Raw genomic sequence first — 5,304 nt, 5'->3', positions numbered from 1 at the left:
GACTCCCCCCTCAGGACCAGGGGCTCCCCCTCAGGACCACGGGCTCCCCTTCAGGACCACGGACTCCCCCCTCAGGACCACGGGCTTCCCCCTCAGGACCAGGGGCTCCCCCTCAGGGCCATGGGCTCACCCCTCTGGACCAAGCGCTCCCCCTCAGGACCAAGGGCTCCCCCTCAGGACCAGGGGTTCCCCCTCTGGACTATGGGCTCCCCCTCTGGACTACAGGCTTCCCCCTCTGGACCACGGACTCTCCCTCTGGACCGTGGGTTCCCCCCTCAGGACGATGGGCTCCCCCCTCAGGACCAGGGGCTCCCCACTCAGGACCAGGGGCTCCCCCTCAAGACCATGGGCTCACCCCTCTGGACCAAGTGCTCCCCCTCAGGACCAAGGGCTCCCCCTCAGGACCAGGGGTTCCCCCTCTGGACTATGGGCTCCCCCTCTGGATCACAGGCTTCCCCCTCTGGACCATGGGTTCCCCCCTCAGGACCATGGGTTCCCCCGTCAGGACCATGGGCTCCCCTGTCAGGACCAGGGGCTCCCCACTCAGGACCAAGGGCTCCCCCTCAGGACCAGGGGTTCCCCCTCTGGACTATGGGCTCCCCCTCTGGACCACAGGCTTCCCCCTCTGGACCATGAGTTCCCCCCTCAGGACCATCGGCTCCCCCCTCAGGACCAGGGGCTCCCCCTCAGGACCATGGACTCCCCTCTCTGTCCTTCCGCCCTCTTCTTCACACAGGGACTGTGTCTCTCCTTCCCTGGCTGACTCTTTGTCAGTTCTTATGTGATCCCCTGGGAAGTCCTCAGTCCTCAGCCTTCTGTCATCGTGTCACACCTGCCTGGGACCTCCCACATCCACCTCCGGCCTGCACCGAGGGGTGAATGTATCTGATGAAAGAACACCTGTCTTGCGAGCTGGTCTCCCTCTGCGCTCCTGACCTGAACCTGGAAGTCTCCTTGCTGCAGCCCGGCGTTCATAGTGTAGGCTGAGTACCCCTCATGAAAATGCTCGGAGGGAGCGGCTCAGGTTTCAGAGACTGTCAGGTTTTGGAATGTTGCGTGAACTTTACTGGTTGAGCATCTGGAATCTCAAAATTCAAAATCTGGAATCTGAAATGTTTTTATGTGTCACATAGGCGCTCAAAACGCTTTGGACCCTGGAGCTTGCAGATCTGGGGCTCCTGGAGGAAGAAAGCGCGCCCTGTGTGTTTTCCTTGCGCATTCACCCTCCGGCTCTCCTCGAGCTCGGTGCACACTTCTCCCCTCAGCGGCCTTCGCTCTCCGCTGCTTGCTTTGCTAAAGCGTTGCCCTTGCTACAGCCGCCCCGCCTCTGCCGGTCCGCGTGGAGCTGTGTGTGGGCCCCGCGGCCGCTCAGCCCCGCGCCCCACAACCTCCTGTGCCCGCAGTTCCCCCTCAGCGGGCCACTCGCGCTCAGCCGACGGCGCACAGCCTGCTGGTCCTTCTCCCTGGCCACACCAGCGCTTAGAACTCCGGCAGGACGGTGCCCCGGCCCAGCTGAGGGAACCTCTGCGTCCAGTGCACCCTAGCCTTCGGTCCCGCCCTGCCCCACGGCCTGTGTACCGGCCACTACTTTTGCCTCGTGCATTCTGCTTTTAGATGCGCCTGTGACTTGGTCCCTCACCCACTTCAGATCTTTGCTCAGCCGTCACCCGCTCCAGACACTCCTGTGGACCCATGCGCACGCCGCCCGAGACACCCCCCACCACCCGCTCCCCTGGCACCTCTGACCCTGTGCCACAGGGGAAGCTCTGACACCCCACAGACCTTCTCCTCTACGTTGTGTTCACCCACTTCTCCTTCCCCTACCCTCACGAGACTGCTAAAGTGTCAAACACATAATTCTTTCTTTCTTCTTCCTGTGTCAGTTACTTTTCTCTCATTGCTGGGACAAAATACCTGATGCCCAGAATTCAGGAAGGAGAGGTTTATTTAGCTCACAGTGTGTGGAGGTTTCAGTCCATACTTGGCCGGCTCCAAGGCAGGGTGGCCCATGGCAGAGGGCCACAGTTCATGGTGGCAGAGGACAGCAAAGGCAGCAAGAGCAGGAAGGAGGAGGGGCAGAGAGCAAACTGCTTTCCCTCCCCAACACTGTATGCAGGCTGCCTGCCCTGCAGCACTCACAGCCACAGTCCCAGCACTGGACTGCGAGTCAGTCACAGACTCTAGAAGCCCGCCCCGTGACTGCATGAGGCCTCTGGGGGGACATGCAGACACAAACCGTAACACTTCCTTTTCTCTTTCTTTTGTAATGTAATGTAATCAAATCTAGCTCACGCTAGGCAGGCACTCTACCACTGAGCTATATTCCCGCATTTTTTTCTTTTTTCTTTTTGTCTTTTTGAGACAGTTTCACGATGCAGTTTAGGCTGGCCTTGAATTTGCTTTGTAGCCCAGGTTGGCCTCAGCCTCCCAAGTGCTGGGATCACAGGCATGCACCACCATGCCCAGCTATCTCCAGCCTTTTTAAATTTTATTTTGAGGCAAGTTCTCACTAAGCTGCCCATGTTAGCCTCAAACTTGCAATCCTCCTGCCTCAGCCTTCCTCGTAGCTGAGATTATAGGCATGGGCCACCACACTCTGCCAAAATAAGGGTCTTTGTTCACTGTCACATCCCAAACACCAAAAACAGGGCCTGGGGCAGAGCAGGCAGTTAGTACATGCTGAGTAACAGAAATACTTCAGCTTATTTAGCTCAGCAGCACGGCGCCTGCCTGGCAAGCGCAAGGTCCTGAGTTCAATTCTTGGTACCAGAAAAAAAAAAAAGAAATTACTAAGCTTGACAAAAATGTGTTACGTTTTACCACACCCTTACTTTAGGAAGAAACTGAGGCTGGGCGAAGTCTAAAGAAATGCCCAGGCCGAGGGTCTAGCTCAGTGGCGCAGCACCTGCCTGGCAAGTGCGAGGTCCTGAGTTCGATTCCCGGTTCCCAGTAAAGAAATGCCCGTGGTCAAGTCGGGAGGGAGGGAGGCAGCGGGAGGGCAGTGTCCCGAACTCCACGGCCTGCGTTAGGGCCTCCCCTTCAGCCGCCCTACCCAGGCCGCCCAGCTTGGGGCCTGCGGTGAAAATTCCCACCCTAAGTCAGCGAGCGCCACCGAGCCCAACACTGTGCCCGGCCGGGCGAGCAGACCGGACCCGGCGCCGCTGCTGGCTCCCTCCGAGGAGGCCGCGAACCAGGCCGGACCGCGCAGGACGCCGGGCCCCCAGCCTCGGCTCCCCAGGACGGCTGCGGGGCCACTTAATTAAATCGATCGCCTCTGGGAGCCGCACCCGCCCTCTAAGCCTAAGTAGTAGGCGCCTGTCCTGGTCCGCAGAGGAGCACACTGCGGCGGGAGGGCCTCCCCTCCGCCTCCCCCTCCCCCCATTCCCCTCCCCCTCCCTCCCCTGCCCTCCCCCTCCGCAGGGCCCTCCCCCTCCGTGCAGTCCCACGCGGCCCCTCAGGCCTCACTCCGGCTCTGTGCTTCAGAGAGGCCCCACCCCGGGGCTCATCCCGAGTGTCCCCGAAGGAATGACAATCTGGCTTATTTGTGCCATCGGATCTGTTTTTTCTGCAGTTGTGGTGAAAGAAGGTAAAATAAATCCACATACCCACTACCCCCATCTCCCAGCCAGTCCCAACAGCCTGGAAAGGAAGCGGTAGGGAGCGTTGTCTTTACCACTAAAACTCCCGCTTCGGAGTTGCGTGTTCTCTTTGATGGGCATTCATTACTCTTCGCAGGGAGCCGTAGGACTTAGGAGGGTTGCTTGTTTCCTTGTTTCTGAGATCTGCTCTTACCACCTACTCAGGATCCTCTGGCCTCAGCCTCCCAAGGAGCTGCCACTGTGCCAGCCTGTGCTGTTCCTTGAATTCCAGGTGAAGGTGGACCTGCTGAAACCCCTTCTGCGCAGTGCTGGGCCCCTCCCTCAGTTAGGACTCCAGCAGAGCCGCGATCAGCACCCAGGAAGGGGCCCTGCTCTCTGCTCTTCGGGGTCTCAAGTGAGTGGCCAAGGCTGAGGGGAACGGCAGGGAGCTCTGAGGGCCTCGGGGAGTCTGGACAGTGGGCTGACCGACAGCGGAGGCGTTTAGGGCCCAAGGGCCTGCGCTTACTGGGATGAGCACGGAGTACCGACCAGAGCCTGTCAGGGCACCTTCACACAGCAGAACTTCACCGCTGGTGTTGGGAGAGGCGGCGCAAGCCCAGGCCGCAGGCCGCACACCTCGCTCGGCCTGCACGGCTCTCGAGCTATTCCTGAGCTTCCTGAGCGGTGGGGCCGGGTCTGTGGCACAGGGGAACTCCTTTCACTGAAGTGGAGGTTATGGAGGCACCCAGAGTTGTTCTTAATCTACTTTTGAGGCACTCCAAGTCATCATAATGAGCAAATAACTTCAAAAGGAAAAAAGGTTTATTTAATTTTCCATCATTAAAGAAAAAACTCCATTGTAATTAAAATTTCATGACTGTTAATATTTGTTTGTTTCTTTTTTTTCTAGAATGATTCGGCTCCCGACTCATTTGGCAAAAACACTGCTTTCCACACATAATCAAATTCCAAGTCTTAGTGCCACATGTCTACAGATAAGAATCACACGAATAGACCAAGTGATACAAATAAGCATTGTGACAGTTTTTCTAATCTGCTTGGTTCCCTTGTTTTGTTTTATTGGATTTGTTTGGTTTTAAGACAGGGTCTCGCTATGCAGTTCAGGCTGACCTTGAACTCACTATGTAGCCCAGGCTGGCCTTGATCTCGTGGTGATCCTCCTGCCTCAGCCTCCCGAGGGCTGGGATTACAGGTGTGCGCCGCCATCATGCTCCGCAGTCCTGTTCTGTAACCTAACAGTATTGACCAGAACACTCTTTCCTTGCACAGCTGAGGAAGCAGAGACCTAGTAAAACTTCCCGCAAGGTGAGTACGGTAACACTGTAGACTGAACCAGCCCTGGATCTGCGCATTGCTGACCTCTAACCCATGAGCAACTTCTTTACACCTCAGAAGTTCCCGTATTTAACAATCTACCTTACACATTTTGGAGAAAGGAAGAGGAGCCTGTGGCTTGGGCTGTGCCCTCAGTTTTCCTGGGGACAAACACAGAGGGGACAGAGCTGTGTCTTCCCTCCTGGAGTTCCGTGGCTGAGACCAGGATCAACCCAACGTGCACATCTGCCAAGCAGACTGCAGCCTTGGTCTGCTCCCCTTACGTCGCACAATACCTGACTGGCCTTCGTCCTGGTTACTTCTCTCTCGTTGCTGAGACAGAACATCTGACGCCCAGAATGAAGGAAGGGAAGGTTTATTTAGCTCACAG

Source organism: Chinchilla lanigera, unplaced genomic scaffold, assembly GCF_000276665.1.
Source record: "Chinchilla lanigera isolate Chin_1 unplaced genomic scaffold, ChiLan1.0 scaffold00046, whole genome shotgun sequence".
NCBI classification, from domain to species: Eukaryota; Metazoa; Chordata; class Mammalia; order Rodentia; family Chinchillidae; genus Chinchilla; species Chinchilla lanigera.
Note: the sequence above shows the minus strand (reverse complement) of the source record.